A 16,097-nucleotide genomic window follows, 5' to 3' on the forward strand; every position below is an offset into this window, starting at 1 on the left:
CAAATAGTCATCTTTTGAATCTGGAGACTAATAATTGTTTTGAAAGTGAATAGTAATGTTTATTCTGGGGTGATCTTTTCATTTCCTATATCAGGCAGTGTCTTCAGTAAATAACCCACTATTTTCAAACTGCTATGTGTGGGAATATGGTTCCTTTTAAAACAAAACAAGATGCCATAGATGATTGCTTGCATCTATTACTACCAAAAGCTTGAACCTTTTCTTCTAAAGTACTTTCAAAACAACAAGCAATGAAGTAGAATTGTATTCTCCCTGAAGGTGGGATAGATAGATTTTCTGGAGTTGTGAGTTGTTTCCTTGCTGTTAGCTAAGTAATTTTGGGAAAATAATATTAAGAATTGTTTGATTCTTACTAATGAAATCTAATCAAATATTTGATTTTGGTATGTTTTCAAACTTCAGGTTCAAAGTACTGTACACTAAAGAAACTAAAGAAACTACAGAAATTTGGCCTGTCCCCTAAAACCGTCACTAATTTTTATAGCTGCGCCGTAGAAAGCATTCTTCTAGGGTGCATCACAACCTGGTATGGAAGTTGTCCTGTCCAAGACTGGAAGAAGCTGCAGAGGATTGTGAACACGACGCAGCACATCACATAAACCAATCTTCCGTCCTTGGACTCACTTAACACCGCACGCGGTCGGAGCAGTGCTGCCAAGATAATCAAGGACACGACCCACCCAGCCAACACACTTTTCGTCCCTCTCCCCTCCGGGAGAAGGCTCAGGAGCTTGAAGACTTGAACGGCCAGATTTGGGAACAGCTTCTTTCCAACTGTGAAAAGACTGCTGAACGGATCCTGACCCGGATCTGGGCCATACCCTCCAAATATCTGGAACGGCCTCTCAGTTTTTTTGCACTACCTTACCTTCCATTTTTCTATTTTCTATTTATGATTTATAATTTAAATTTTTAATATTTACTATCGATTTGTAATCCAGGGAGCAGGAAGTGCAGAATCAAATATCGCTGTGATGATTGTACGTTCTAGTATCAATTGTTCGGCGACAATAAAGTATAAAGTATAAGTACGTTTATTATCAAAGTACGTATACATTATACAACCTTGAGATTTGTCTCCTTACAGTCAACCACAAAATAAAGAAACCCACAAGATTTCTATTACAAAAAGGCCATCAAACACCTAATGAGCACAGGGGAAAAAAAACGTGTAAGCAATAAAAGCAAACAAATAACATTCAGAACTAAAGTTTACGAAAGTAAATATGTCCACAGATACGAAGCCATAGTCCCAGTTCGGCACAGAGCCAGTGAACGTCGCAGAGCAACGAGCGGAACCATCCTGTCCCTCCCCTCCAGCCCAACACTCTGACCTTTTCGATTAGGCCCGGTGCTTAAATTATCTAATATCAGGTTGTTCCTCGCTCTTGGATCTGGACTCTGCTGTTCGATACTCTCTCAGACCTGGGCTGACCACCATGATTCAGCCTGAACCTGACTTTTCCAATTCAGCCTCTTTTTTTCCCCTTACTAGAATGAAAGAAAAATCAAACTATCCTCAGCTCAATAAACTTGAACTTCCTTTTCCTCCAAGGTAGTGGTGTTTGCTGCACATTGTCCTCATGATTTATTCAATTCAATGGATGTGAAGCATGTCCTGATTCAAGTTGAGGGTTGTGGATCTTGAGATGTGGGGAGCTCAATTCTGACTCACGATCCTAACTTTGTTCTCTCTTGTGAAGAGGCGGGGAGGCAGAGAGTAAAGATAAGGGGGGAAGAGATGAATTAAGTTCATCATAATTATAACATCATATTTACATATGAATTGAGGAACTGAGTTCAAGAGTCAGGAAGTTATGTTGCACCTTTGTGAGATTTTAGTTAGGCTGCATCTGTTGTATTGTACTCAGGTCTGGATACAGACAGTACACAAACTGAGATGCTGCCTGGACTGGAGAATGTGTGCTATAAGGAAAGGTTAGATAGCTTGCATTGGTTTCTGTGGAGTATAGAGCCTGAAGGGAGATCTGTCAGAAATTTATAAGATTATGAGAGGCATAAATAGATTAGACAGCTAGTAGCCTCTTCCAGGACTGAAATGCCCAATAGCAGAGGGCATATATTTGAAGTGAGGAGGGATAATTTAAGGTAGATGTGAAGGGCAAGCATTTTTTTTACACAGAGATTAGTGGGTTCCAGGAATGTACTGCCTGGGGTGATGGTAGAAACAAATGTGATAGCGACATTTAAGTTGCTTTTAGAATGGCACATAAATGTGCAGGAACAGATGGATATGGGCATTGTGTACGCAGAAGGGATTAGTTTAATTAGGCATTTTATTACTAACACAATTAGCTCAACACAACATTCTGAGGCATGAGGGTCCTTTCCTGTGCTGTGCTGTCTATGGTCTCAAGATAGGCAGAGATGTCTTATTGTGATATCTAATTTCCTACTCAGTGTGAAATGAGGAGAATATCTATTGTTGTTCATGTTTTCAATCCATGCCTCATTTTCTTTTCAGTAAGGAGGGTAAATTGGCTACAGCAGGTTTACTGCTTCCTCCAGTCATCCATTTTGTACTGTACGCATATCAACTCAGTCACTGCACTCTCCATTAAAAACAGTTTCCATTCAGAGGAGTTAGGGGTGGGTTGATCTTGTTCCCAGCTTCTGACTAATATTAATTGTGCGTACTGCAGTGGATAGTTTTGGATTAAAGATTAAAGATTAGCTTTATCTGTCAGATGTACATTGAAACATCAATATACACAGTAAAATGCATTGCTTGTGTTAAATCAGATCTGCAGAGATTGTGCTCGGGGCAGCTTGCAAGCTTTGTCATGTTTCCATACCAATGCAGCATGTCCACAACTTATTAATCCGAACCCGAACCATACCATTTTGGAATGTGGAGGAATCCGGAGCACCCGAAGGAAAGGCATGGTCAAACTCCTTTCAGACAGCCGTGGGAATCGAACCCTAATTTGTGATCGGTGCCACTGTAAAGCAGTTGCTTTGTTACCATGCCGCCCATTATTAGATTCATCAGACCTCCCTGCTTCGGGAATACTCAATGGATTTACCTTTGCCTGTTGGGTTAGTGGGGCATGGAAAACAGAAGAAAACTTATTCTGCTGAATTATTGGAAAAGCAAGTTTGAAAACACAAAAAAAATCTTCTTTTCAGGCCCCAAGTACCTCATTTTCACCACGGATGTCCGGTCCCTATACAGTTCTATTCTCCCATCAAAAAGGCCTTGAAGCAGTCAACTTCTTTTGTCGACAAATGACCAAACCAGTTCCACTCCACCATCACCCTCCATCTGACAGATTAGTCCTCATACTCAACAAATTCTCCTTTGGCTTCTCCCATTTTCTCCAAGCTCAAGGGGAAGCCATGGTCATCACATGGGGCCCAGCTATGTCTATATTTTTGTTGGCTATGTACAACAGTCCATGATCCAAGCCTTCCCTGGTAATGCTCCACAAATCTTCCTTCTCTACATTGATGAATGCATTGCTGCTGCTTCGTGCACCCTTGCTGAGCCTGCAAATGTTAATCAACGTTGCCTTCAACTTCCACCCCTCCCTTAAATTCACCTGGTCCATTTCTGACACCTCTCTCCATTTTCTCTACCTGTCTGCCTCCTTCATTGGAGACAAACTGTCTGATGACATCCATTATAAACCTACCAATTCCCATAGCCATCTTGACTATACCTCTCCCACCCTATCCTTGTAAAAATACTATTCCTTTTTCTAAATTCCTTTCTTTCTGCCACATCTATTCCCAGGATGAAGCTTTCCTTTCCAGGATATGAGAGATGCCTTCCTTCTTCTTCCACCATTGATCTCCTCCATTTCCCCAACATCTGAATTCACCCCATCTTCCTGCCAAGGTTAAAAGGCATAGAGTTTCTCTTGAACTTACCTACCAGCCCATGAGCCTCCATATCCAACACATCAATCTCCGTAATTTCTGCCATCTTCAGTGGAATCCTACTACTAAATACATCTTTATGTCCCCCACTTTCTATTTTCTGCAGGGATTGCTCTCTGAGCAATTCTCTTGTCTATTTTTCTCTTCCAACTAATCTTCCTTCTGGCACATATCACTGCAAGCAACAGAAATGTTAGATCTGCCATTCACTTCCTCCCTTACCTCCATTCAGGGCCCCAAACACTACTTCCAGTTGAGGAAACACTCTACCTGTGAATCTGTTGGGGTCATCTATTGCAGGGGTCCCCAACCTTTATTGCATCATGGACCGGTTTAATATTGACAATATTCTTGCAGACTGGCTGTCCGGTGGGGGGGGGGAGGTGTTCAAGTCGGGTTAAACTCACCTGAACATGTCTTTTACAGTTAGGGTTGCCAACTTTCTCACTTCGAAATAAGGGACAAAATTAGCAGTCAAATCCCAGGACGATTGCGTTTACCCCAGGAAAGGCTACCATGATCATGAAGCCTTGCGCGGGCACCTGTGTGCGCATGCGTGACGTGCGCATGTGACATGTACGTGTGCGTACGTGCCGATTTTTTTCCACAAATCGGTTTTGGCTTAATCTTCCCGACTACATTGTACATACATTATTTCTACTTTATATAGGCTGTGTATTTATCATATAATTCCTGCTTTTACTATATGTTAGTGTTATTTTCAGTTTTATGTGTTATTTGGTAGAATTTTTTGGGTCTGGGAACGCTCAAAAATTTTTCCCATATAAGTTAATGGTAATTTCTTCTTCACTTGACACCATATCGGCCCGAAAGGTTTCATAGGAACGTTTTACCTTAGCGGGGGAAATACAGGACAAGGGCTGTCCCATATGGGACAAATCAATTTAGCCCAATATATGGGATGTCCCAGAAAATACAGGACAGCTGGCAGTCCTATGTTCAAGTTCAACAGTGAGTGACAGAGAATGAGGAAAGGTACAGCTGACTCATATTATTTCCTCACGGCCCAGTAGCACATGCCTTGCGGCCCGGTACCAGTCCGCGGCCCGGTGGTTGGGGACCACTGGTCTATTGTATACAGTGCTCTCAATGAGAATTCCTCTACATTGGTGAGACATGACGTAAAATGCAGGACCGCTTTTTTGAGTATCTCTGTTCCACCACTAAAAATGGAATTTCTCAGTGACCAGCCATTGGAATTCTTATCCTCATTCCTGTTCCAACATGTCATGATGAGGCCAGTCTCAGGTTGGAGGAGCAACACTTTATATTCCACTCATGTAGCCTCTTTCCCTCTTCCCTCTTCTTCTATTCCTCACTCTGGCCTCTTACCTCTTCTGCTCACCTGCCTATCACCTCCTTCTGGTGCCCCTCTTTCTTCCTTTTCTCCAATAGTCCACTCTCCTCTCCTATCAGCTTCCTTCCTCTCCAGCACGTTTAGTTTCCCATTCACCCGGCTTCACCTATTTCTTTCTCACTCATCCTTCTTCCACTCCCCACACCTTTTTATTCTGGCTTCTTTATCCTTTCTTTCCAATCCTAAAGAAAGGTGTCGGTCTGAAACATCAGTTGTTTATTCATTTCCTTGGATATTGCCTGGCCTGCTGAGTTCCTCCAGAGCTTTGTGTGTGTTACTCTTCAGTTCCACTTTACTTTAGTGTCACTCGTGGAATTACATGGCATGCTTGATTGTGACACAGTACAGGGCGGTGGATAGGTTTTGTTGATTACTCTTCCAGTAATAGCTACCAATAGCATTTGTTCTGCTAGATTAAAGTGAGAATTCCTTTACGTATCATCCTTGCCCAAGGACGCAAATTTAATAACAATGCAGTAGTTAATAATTATTTCTTTTAACTAGTTCATCTGGATGGAGATTAGCAATTTTTAGTGCCAGGGGAGAACTTTGCATCTAATATTATATTATAGGTATTTAATATTAAAAATGGCAATCACAGATACAGTGGGTTAATGTTGACTCTTTTGTAATGCATTTTCTACTGAGACAGCATGAAAGGAGGTCTTAATGCATTTTGAAATGGGATTTGCAACTCACTGATATTTATAATTTAAGATCCACATAAGCAACTCTCAGCTTTATTTGGCATGTTAGCATGACCCAAAAAGGACACTGGCAAGTGTGGCAGAAATAACAATATATAAGTGTATAATGTTGCAAATGTAATAATATTTTGATACGACTATTGAACATTTCTTCATCAGGTAGGTATTTCCATTGAATTTTGAAGTTCCTTGAAGTTGGGGGAAAGTTGACAAAAGTCATGGAAGTCTTAAATCTTAAGTATAAAAGTTCTAAATATTTTGTTTGCTTTTGGTATTGGTTTATTGTTGTCACATGTACAAAGATACAGTACAGCATGATATCATACTGTGTTCAGTAAAAAACTTGTTTTGCATACTGCTTATACAAATCAGATAATGCCACAGACCACTGAGGTAGAACATGGTCAAACAATAACAATGCAGAATAAAGAATAAACAGATACAGAGAAAATGCAGTGCAGGTAGATAATAAAATGCAAGATTATAATGAGGTAGACTTTGAAGTCAAGAGTCCCTTTTATCATACAAGAGATCTGTTCAGAAATTTGATAACAGTGGGATAGAAACCGTTCTTCAGCCTAGTGGTATGTGCTTTCAGGCTTTCGTATCTTTTGCCCGATGGGGTGGGTGGGCAACAAGAATAGAGAATGTCTGGGGAGGATAGGGTCTTTGATTTTGCTGGCTGCTTTACTAAGACAGTGAGAAGTGTAGACAGAGGTCATAGAGGCTGGTTACAACTTTATAAGATCCTTGTTTTAAAGAAAAACATTTTGAATAATGCTCAAGATTACTATGTATATGCAATTGCACAGTGTTCAATTTACCATCCATGTACTTCATGGTCCCATTGCCAATCGGCACTGAAAAATGTGCAAAACCACATCACTTCCATTCATAATGGTGTCATGGATGCAATTCTTGAAAATATTTTAAAGTGTTTCTAGCAACTTTAAACATTTGTAAAATACTTTATGACATTACATTGTATATTATGGAATATATGATCTATAATATGGTTTATGGAAAATAAACCACTTAAAAGTTAGCCATGCTATCACTGCAGGTAGATTAGAGAGGGTGGAACATAATAAAAAAAACTGGTGTTTCTTTTTATGCTTGCTCCATGAGAAACCTAATGTGGCTTCATAGCATATCATTTCTTAGACATACTGTGTTAGATATTAACACAGTAATTTAGCTGAGATCGAACACATCAGATATATCATCATTCTAACTGATTGCTCAGAATTGGTAATAATGGAGCAATGTGGTAATTTTCAATACAACTTCACTTTTTATCCCTCCAGCATTATAGTTCCATGGCAGAACCAGATTATGATGGAATAAGAAGTAATGATGCAAGCATTAAATAATTTGTGTAATAATTCTGCAAATGCAAGCATTGCATAATTTGGTCAAAATATAATAAATCATCACCCAACTGAATAATGAATAGCACCTGTGATATATAATGCCACCATTGCAGTACTAGACTCACGTAAATTATAACTGCACACAAACAAATCCTTCAGCATACATCTGTAGTTAGACTGCTTTCGTTTTTCCAACTTTCGCTTACATAATTATAAAACCATAATGAACAAGCTCGAGGTATTTCTTGAATATCCATGTTGCCAGTTTGCCTTAATATGAGAAGTCTGTAGTAGAACTAAGTTTGGCATAACATAATACAAAGAATATGAATTGACTCAGCAAAAAATGTTTACCTTTCTTGATATGGATTTGTTTTTGTCTGCCATCATTCTCCTGTTTCTCTCAGCTCAATAAAACCACAACAGAATAACACCGCAGGTTTTATATTATCCTAAGAATTATATAATAGATAGCTCTTTTCCCAGAAGAATACTCCAATATTCATCTTCATGTTGATGATGGAATATGGTCATTTCGCGACTAGAGATCAGAATAATATGGGCATCTTGGGACGGAGGCGTAGTTCTAGAATCATAAATTTCTTTCTCGTAAGTTAACTTTCCTGCAGTAATTCTGTGTGTTCTTTGAAGATATTCTATCTAAGATGTTATCTCAGCTCTAATTTATGTTTTGCAAGGCACAGCATCTTTATGAGAAGAAGAACTAACCTATTCCAATGATATCACTACTTTATAATGCAGAACGGGATTTTGCTCAGAAAATGTATTATAATAAATCTATGATTTCTTGCTCTAACTGCATAGAGTTTGGATATACAATTAGCGTTGAAACATATCCACTTTGTTTATCCTGTGCTGTCCAAATTTTAGTGAATATGTGCAAGAATGGTTGGTTTGTAACATACCAAGCTTTATCACTAATTAATGCTTCATTGTTAAATGTGAGTATCGTTGAAATATTTATTTCTTCAGTATTTCCAAACATTGCATTTATTTCCTTTTTGAGACTACTTAATCTTGTTCTTCATGCATTTTTCTACTTGAGAAGTTAGCTCTGTTACAACACGCACACATCCACACCAGCTTCTGAGGGTTAGACGGTCTAACTCCCTAGAGTATGGACTGTTGGGGCTTTAAAGGTTCAGGACAGTCCCGCTAATTGGCAATCATATTTCAAGCACCAAGGATTGAGCATTTAAGTAGCACCTGAACTGAGGTTCGATGCTCAATCGTAAGCCTGTTCATGATTTAATCTAGTGTTTGCTTTGTTATCAGATACATAAACTGTGGTTCGATCCTAACCTCAGAAACTCCACAACTTAGGTCCAAACCATCATTGTTAAGGACCACACATCAAAGTTGCTGGTGAACGCAGCAGGCCAGGCAGCATCTCTAGGAAGAGTTACAGTCGACGTTTCAGGCCGAGACCCTTCCTGCAGTCCTGACGAAGGGTCTCGGCCTGAAATGTCAACTGCACCCCTTCCTAGAGATGCTGCCTGGCCTGCTGTGTTCACCAGCAACTTTGATGTGTGTTGCTTGAATTTCCAGCATCTGCAGAATTCCTCATGTTTGCATTGTCAAGGACTCTTGTCACAATCTCCTCTTCAGTAAAATCTTGAGTAATTTCTTCGATGGTCTTTCCTAGATCAAATTCTGGAGTATACTCAAAATCACATGGGTCTTGTATATCTCTGGCAGGAATAAAGCAATTTTCACATCTAATTCTATCATATATTTGCAAAATATCTTTATGCTTAGCTTCTTTCTCCTTCATTCTAACATCCGGTTTATGAAATTGCTTGGTGGTAAATTAATTTTGTAGTATTGATTGAATAGTCTGTCTCCATGACTTGAATCAAAATTACATTTCAGTCTCAAGTGTTTCACTTCTAATCTTCTCCAAAGAAATCGCTGAAAAAAGTAGTTTTATCCTAGGTCTTCTAACTCTGTACTTCTGCTAACACCTCACACTGTCGTGTTCACCATACTGCAGGCTCACAGGTAAGGCAGGTAGACTGGGACACCTGGTATGGAGCAGCCACTGCACATGATCAGAAAAGATCAGCAGAAAGCTGATTGTAAACTCAGCCAGCTCCATCATGGGCTCTAGCCTCCCCAGCATCCAAGACATCTTAAAAATGCGGTGCCTCAAAAAGGTGACATCCATCATTAAGGACCCCATCACCCAGCACATGCACTTTTCTCATTGCTAATATCAATACCAGTACAGCGAGAAAACAACATATTTCACGATATATGCCGGTGATATTAAACCTGACAGATATATAGTTAATTGATAAATGGAGAGCTATGTACAAGAGAGAAGAATTAGATTGATCTTAGATAGGTTAAAACGTTGGCACAGCATTGTGGACAACCAGTAGTAGTTCTATATTCCAAGCCAAGATTGTCACAAAATCAATTAGTTCTTTTTGTTTCATGCTATGTCTATTCTTTATACCTCCATCATAAGTTTTGGATTGTATGTGTCAGTTCCTTTATTGCCATGTAATATTAAAAGTCTAATGAATCAATAGGAGATACAACATGGACCTCATTTATTCCTTTCTCATACATTCACTGAGGAGGAGCTAAAGATGGTGCCAGAGGATGACTTCTTTCAGTTCATCCACAAAACAGTATAATTTCTTCTCTTTAATGTGACTTCTTTCCTTTTGAAGTTGGCTGGGGTCCTGCTGCACTCCGTGATCTACAGCTGCACTCGAACTGCGGTCTTCACGTTAATGGGTTCCTGCTCTCGGAGCTTGCCAAGTGGCTTAGAGTTTTTCAGTATCTCCAGGAGCATGTGGAAGATGTGTGCCTTTGAGTTCGGCCCTGTGGATGACCCAGTTCCTCACCAGTGTTGCAGAAGATTGGAACATTGAGACAGCAGTGTATGCTGCTGTCAAAATAAGCAATGCTGCAGATTGTAACATCGAAACAACAAGTTGTTGGCCTCCCTTCTCATTGTGGCAAAGAGAGAGAGCCTGTGGGATATCAGTGCAGGGTTGAAAAGTGTTTTTGATGGACTCTAGATCATGGTCTTTGCTATTGATTGCATGGCAGATGGTGGAGGGGGGGTGGCTGATGCTTTTATTGAGGCAGGTGGGGGGAGAGTTGATGTTTTGCTGCTGCTTGAGTGTGGGGGGGAGAGAGAGCTTTTGGGTTTGAAAGCTTTTCTTTCATTCATTCTTTGGAGTTTTTCTTCTGTTGTGTGGATGTCTACGAAGAGCAAGAATTTCAGGTTGTATACCACAAGCATTCTCTGATATTAAATTAAACCATTGAACACATCTTCAGCTACAACATGTATCAGGAAGCCTTTCTTGTGTTTGGTCGCTCAGAAATTTGCTTTCTGTGATTCTGCTTTACTTACAGAATGATAGAAATATACTTATTTTTATCCATTTCCTTTGTTCCTTTCACTCCAATCTTATTCTGTTTTATTGCAATTAGATTCTCATTTAACTGCCTATATAAAGATTAGTTTGACCATTCATCTTGATTATGCTATGAAAGAAATTTGACCTCAGATTTTAGGCTGTATAGTTGAGAGATGGATAGAAAGCCTAAATGTCAAGCTGAAGCAACTGCATCTCTTTCATTCTAAAGCACTGAAGCAATGCAACATCACAATAATAATGCACAATGAATTGTGCTGTGAGATTTTGAAAGGATTGACAAATTAACTTGACCAGCAGCTTTTGGCGTAAGTCCTTAGCACTACAGTATACCAATCTGTATGTTTCATAATATTCCTTTAGCTAACTACAAACAAGACTCGTCACATTTGTCAAGCAGACCTGCAGTCGACAAAGAGACTAGGAGTGGAATTGCAATGGCTGAACAGGGAAGGAGTGCTCTAAAAGTTATCAGGCAAAATTCATTGTCGTTCATCCCTGGTAATCTGTCTGAAGATGTGACGACCTAACATTAACTGCTGGAAAATTTAAATGATACTGATTTAAAGCTCTTTCAAGAAACAAACAGATATCCCAAGATGAACATTAAAGTCTATTTGCCAATTGGAAGTCAGATGGCACGTGTGGTGCATACTCCAATTAAACTCAATAACTACAAACTAAATGGAAAAAATGATTAACATGAAAGATTCTGTATCCAGAGCAACACAGACAAAATGCGAGAGGAACTCAGCAGGTCAGGCAGCATCTATAGAAATGATAAAAAACAGTTGATGGTTTCAGCTGAGACTTTTCTTCAGGACTGAAAAGGAAGGAGGAATGTTCCAGAATAGAAAGATGGAGGAAGGGGAAGGAGGCTAGCTAGAAGATGATAAATGGTTTTGAAAAGGGCAGGCTGAGGAAGGAATGTGATAGGAGAGGACAGTGTACCATAGGAGAAAGGGAAGCAGGAGGAGAGCCAGGGGGAGGTGGTAGGCAGGTGAGAAGAGGTAAGAGGCCAGAGTGGGGAATAGACAAAGAGGGAAGAGGGAGGGATATTTTTACCAGAAGGAGAAATGAATATTCATGCCATCAAGTTGGAGGCTACCCAGAAGGAATATAAGGTGCTACTCCTCCACCCTAAGTGTGGTCTCATCCTGGTACAAGAGGAGGCCATGGACCAACATGGTGGAACGGGAATGGAAATTGGAATTAAAATGTTTGGCTGACCAGAAGTTCCGCTTTTGGGGGATGGAACAGAGATGCTCAACAAGCAGTCCCCTAGTTTACAACAGGTCTCACCAATGTAGAGGAAGCTTTATCAGGAACACCAAATATAATAGACAACCCCAGCAGGTTTGCAGGTGAAGTGTTGCCTCACTTGGAAAGGACTGTTTGAGGCTGTGAATGGCTGTGCGAGAAGAGGAGAACACTGCAGATGACCCCAAGCATATTCACAGGTGAAGTGCTGCCTCACCCGGATTAATGTCATTTCTCTGTGACTTTGTGAATGAGATGTGGTCCTGGGATGGTTTGACCAGGATTCATCCTGCAAAGAAGAACCCTACCCATTGGCTCCAACTTTGAAGATTAGTTTTGTTTGTCACATGTACATCAAAACATACAGTGAAATGCAATGTTTCCAATCAAATCCTCGAGAATTGTGCTGGGCATCCCACAAATGTCCCCGTGCTTTCAGTGCAAACATAGCATTCCCACTATGTACTAACCCTATTTGCACACCTCAAATCCCGATTATACAGCTGGCACTGAAATAGCGATTGTGTGTACTGCAACACTAATGTGGCACCCCTGTTGTTGCTTTAACAGAACCTTGGGCCATTCAAGGCAACGCCGACATAAAGTGAATGAAATTACTTCATCTGCTTATTTGCTTAGTAATTTCTGATAGGCAGTGTGGAAACTCTTTATCGAGCTAAAGTAGTACTATGCACATCACTGATAAGGATGATCTAAGGCATAGTAAAACTGTGCAGGAGAAAGGCTGTGTAGGTCATTCCATCGGGGGAGATTTGCTCTCTTCTCACTGCTGCCATCAGGAAGAAGCTACAGGAGCCTCAGAACTCACACTACCAGGTTCAGGAAAAGTTACTACCCCTTAATCATATGGCTCCTAAACCAAAGAGGATAATCTCACTTGCCCCATCATTGAAATGTTCCCACAACTGATGGACTCACTTTCAAGGACTCTTCATCTCATGTTCTCAATATTTATTGCTTATTTATTTATTACTATTGTTTCTTCTTTTTGTATTTGCACAGTTTGTTGTCTTCTGCACGCTGGTTGAACACCTAGTTGAGCAGTCTTTCATTGATTCTCTTATAGTTATTATTCTATAGTTTTGTTGAGTATGCCCACAGTTAAATTAATCTCAGGGTTGCATAGGGTGACATATATGTATATTGACAATAAAATTTATTTTGAACTTTGAACTTTAAATAAACAGAGAATCAAGGAGAGGAGTTATATTCATGGTAAGGGACATGACATTCCAGGCAATTTTGAAATGTATCATCCAAGTTGAGTAACTTCTGTTATTAGGAGATCTCATAGAAACATTCAGAATGCTAAAAGGCCTGAACAGATTAGATGTGGCAAATTATTTCCCATGGTAGGAGAGTCTACGATGAGGGGGCACGACTTCAGGATTGAAGGACATTCTTTTAGAACCGGGATGAGGAGAAATTACTTTTGGCAGAGGGTGGTAAATCTGTGGAATTTGTTGTCATGAGCAGCTGTGGAGGCCAAGTCATTGGGTGTATTTAAGGCAGAGATAGATAGGTTCTTGATTAGCCAGGGCATCAAAGGGTATGGGGTGAAATCAGAGGGGTGAGGATGACTGGAAGATTTGGATCAGCCCATGATTGAATGACAAAGCAGACTCGATGGCCGAATGGCCTATTTCTGCTCCTATATCTTATGATCTTATGGCCTTATGGCTGAATATATCAACATACTCTCGATGGCATAGTAGAGTAGTGTTTAGCACAATCACTTAGCCAGAATACTTGAAAGAGTTTTTATATCCACCTTGATATCATTTGCAAGCTTGATTTCATATTTCATCTTTTCCCTCCTAATGATTATTTTGGTTGTTTTCTGTAGGTTTTTAAAAGCTTCCCATTCCTCTATCTTCCCACTAATCTTTGCTTTGTTTGATACCCTCTCTTTTGCTTTTCCATTAGCTTGGACTTCCCTTGTCAGTCATGGTTGTACTATTTTGCTATTTGAGTATTTTGTTGTTTTTGGAATACATCTATCCCACACCTTCCTCATTTTTCCCAAAAACTCAAGCCATCTCTGCTCTGTTGTCATCACTGCAAGCATCTCCTTCCAATTTACTTTGGCCAGCTCCTCTCTCATTCCACTATAATTTCCTGTACTCCACCGATATACTGGTTTGTCAGACTTTACTTTCTTCCTATCAAATTTCAAGTTGATCTCAGTCATATTTTGATTACTAACTCCTATGGGTTCCTGTATGTTAAGCTCTCTAATTGCCCCTGGTTCTTTACATAACACCCAATCCAGTATAGCTGATCCTGTACTAGGCTCAATGACAAACTGCTCTCAAAATCCATCTTGTAGGTATTCAAGAAATTCACTCTCTTGAAATTTATTACCAATCTACCTGCATGTTAAACTCTCCCATGACTATCATAACGTTGCCCTTTTGACACACCTTTTCTATTTCCTGTTGCAATTTGTAGTCCATATTCAGCTATTCTTTAGAGGCCTGGATATAAGTGCCATCAGGGTCTTTTTACCCTTACAGTTTCTTAACTCAACCCACAAATATTCAGCATCTTCCAATCCTCTGTCACATCTTTCCAATGATTTGCTGCCATTCTTTACAGCAGAGCCATGCCACCACTCCCCCCCCCACCTCCCTTCCTATCCCTCCAATTCAAAGGATAACCTTGGACATTCAGCTCCCATCTACAACCATCCTTCAACCATGATTCAGTGATGGCCTCAAGATCTTACCTGACAGTCTGTAAAAATGTAACACGATCGTCCACCTTATTTCTTATACTTCATGCAGTGAGATATAACACTTTGAGTACTGTATTTGCTTTCCTTTTTGATTCTGCATCCCTAAGGCACTGATACTCACCCTACTGGCTGCAATTTTGGCCTATCATCTGCCTGCCCGCTATCTTTACATTTTTACCATCCATCCTATCCTGAGCCCCTTCACTCTGGTTTCCATCCCCCTGCCAAATTAACTTAAACCCTTCCCAACTGTTCTAATAAACCTGCCTGTTTGTTAGAGTCTTAAGTTTTTGTTAATATTGCTTAACACTTAGTACATACAGTACTGTGTAAAAGTCTTAGGGGCCCTGACTATATATATAAAAACTTAAATATATATGCCTAAGGTTTTACACAGGACTGTAACTCAGTACATGTGAAAATGATTAATCAATTCCAATATTATGGGAGGGCTGGTGTTTTCGCCGGGTGATGGAGTGGAGATACATCTCTATCAAAGTAGGTGTAAGGTGATCCTTCGCTCCACTAGCCTGCAGGTCACCCTTGAGCGAGGTGCAACACGTGCTTAGCACCTCTCTCCCCTGATCAGGGTCATGTGAAGCTATGGGAGCAGGTGGTAGATGGTCATATGAAGAGCTGGTGCATATCACAAGTCCTAGTTATGTGACCACTGTCACCAGGCAGACAATCTCTGAAGAGCATTAATAATTACTGGGTTCATCCGTGTTGTAAAGACATAGCCCAGACAAAGCCAATGGAAAACCTCTTTTGTAGAAAATTTGCCAAGCATAATCATAGTCAAAAGACCGCGATTGCCCATGTCATACAACACAGCACATAATGATAATGAGCAAGAGGAAGTCTGCAGATGCTGGAAATCTGAGCACATAACAATATGATGGTGTTTATGTAAATTAGATACAAGAGAAGAAAAAGCAGATTGACATACAAGATGATAGAAATAATAATTTAAAAATGTAACTTTGTTCAGGAAGCACAGTGAGGACAATTAGGTCAACCTGAGCAGAACCAGGATTAGTTTTGCTGTAGGATGCAAGCTGGTTAAATCAAACTTAAATAATGAGGAGCCTGCCTTTTGAAGTCAATGTGCTGCAGATAGAGTTACAGGTTCATGGAGAAAATCCTCTGCTACGCACATTTAAAAATATACATTAATCCACTCATTTTACAACTGACATATAAAACAGCATCATTATCAAAAATCTTCCACTTGGTTAAAAGCTGGCAGGACCTGAGCAGAGAATTTCCTTTCTC

This window comes from Mobula birostris, chromosome 3 (genome assembly GCF_030028105.1).
Source record: "Mobula birostris isolate sMobBir1 chromosome 3, sMobBir1.hap1, whole genome shotgun sequence".
NCBI lineage: Eukaryota > Metazoa > Chordata > Chondrichthyes > Myliobatiformes > Myliobatidae > Mobula > Mobula birostris.